The following is a 2,281-nucleotide window of genomic DNA, read 5'->3' as shown; positions in this document are numbered from 1 at the left end:
AATCACAGAGTATATGTCTTTCTTAGCTTTCTCTGGGTTTATATAGTCACATTCAAACTTACATACACATATACGTATATGTATACATATAGAAGTTTTCCATCTCTGTTTAAAAACTGTATATACTTTAAAATGTATATCTCAGAAATAACTAAAAAAAATAAAATAAATAAAAATCTAAAAAAAAACTGTATAAATATACACTTTTTCTTCTGTTTGCTTTTCATTCTTTAATAATTTATAAAACATACTACACTTCAAATGCCATAGCTCTAATTCATTTTTTTGTGTGTCAGCATAAAATTCTACTTGTGAATGTGCCATAGTTTCTCAAACCATTCCCCTATGTTTAGGCTCACTCTGCTTCCATTTTTTAACCACTGCAAAAATGCTGCAGTAGACATTTTTGAGTACATAACATGAAATTTACATGTGTTTATGTCTTTGGGATTGATTCCCAGAAATAGACTTGTAAAGTGTATGTATTTTTCTAATTTTAATTGATGTCACCAAATTGTTTTCTGGGTATGCTATAACACCTCACATCTCCACCAGCAAAGAGTGCCCTTTAACCCCTACTGAGCCTGCAATGTGTTATAGTTTATTACATAGTGCTATTTCATTTTTATTTCAATTTGCATTCCTCTGCCACTAGGCAATATTAACATCTTTTCACGTATTAGTTGGTCCTTTGCATTTGATCTTTTGTGAAGATTATATGCACAGCTCATTTTTTTTCAGCTTGTTTGCTGTTTTTAATCAAAGTTTTAGAGCATTTCACATTTCATGTATATTTACATTTGTATTCTATGCAGCAGGTGTTTTTTTTCTGTTCTGCTACTTGTTCTTGTGGTTTATGGTATCTTTTGCCATGCAGAAGCTTAGTTTTTATATATTCATACATAATTTATATTCTTCAAACAATAAATCTCTTTACCCACTGAGATAAAGGTCTACTTCACTTTGAATTTAAAAATAGTTCCCTAGATATACTTTCTTAGACTTAGTTTTAAAAATTTGTTACATTTACATCTATAATCATTTGGAATTCATGTTTATACTTACTTGGTGTGAAATAGATGTCTAACTACATTAGGTTATGATGGGTAACAACGATGACAGCAACATTTAATAAATAAGCTATTCTTTTCTAACTGAACTAAAATAGCACTTGAGTCACACATTAAAATCTGAGATAAATTTAGTTTTTAATTTTTTAATCAATGTTCTATTCATCTTTTAGTTAAAATATTATATTGATATTTGGCAAGATAAGTCTTCTTCAACAACATTCCCCCACAACCACTATTATTCTTTCTCATTATTTTATATGAGCTCCTGTATCCTTTATTCAATTTCAGAAAAGTCCTATTTTGGGATTACGATTTAAATGGCCTTAAATTTAAAAACTAGTTTGGGTATAGTAGACATTTTAATGATGTTGAGTCATCCCAGTAAGAATACTTTCACAACAAGAATATTTCTTTCAATTTGTTAGACATCGTTTATATCCCTAAATAAAATTTCATAGATTATCATGCCATTCTTATTAAATGTACCCATACATTTTTAAAGTTTCTGTCACTATTGTAAATGAGACGTTTTCCCTTTTTTGTTTTTTACGGTTCTTACTGTTAGTACAGTGATAAACTGGCAAATTTTATATACTTACTACTGTATCCAGTGCGGTAGATACTGTGGAATGCATTTGTTTGCATCCCTTTCAATATTATTCTAGTGTGTAGAAACTACAAGGTAAAAACTGTATTTGCAAACTCCACTGGATCAGGTATCAAGAAGGTTTTTTTGAGGTTTCAATCAGACGCATTCATTGAGATGATAATTTGAACCTGAATCCCGGGAGGAGCGAAGCAAGATGTGGGGCATTCATTTTGCTGACCTAGATCATGGCAGAGGTGGCATGGCTCTACAGCCGATAACTGTGTTGAAGTCTCACTGATTTAGCCGCTTCTACAATAGTAGAGACAGCTTTTGGCTAGGTTGAAAGTGATATGACTCTACACTCGACTGCAGCAGCAGAACTTTCCTGATTCCTTGGCTGTCTGCATCAGTGGCAGCAGCTTTTTCTGTTATGCAAAGGAGAGATTCTAGGTGCTGGGTACTTTATTAACTACGAGATCATCCTGATGCTGGCTCCTCCAGCCCTTCTTGATGATTTTGTAAGTGCTGATTCCTGTATCAAATTTCTTTCTGTGATTGCAGCTGAACCCAATGGATGCAATAAGCCAGAGTACCAAAATCTTATTAACTCTTTTGTTTT

Source organism: Balaenoptera borealis (assembly GCF_965194805.1).
Source record: "Balaenoptera borealis genome assembly, chromosome: 13".
Lineage (NCBI taxonomy): Eukaryota > Metazoa > Chordata > Mammalia > Artiodactyla > Balaenopteridae > Balaenoptera > Balaenoptera borealis.
Note: the sequence above shows the minus strand (reverse complement) of the source record.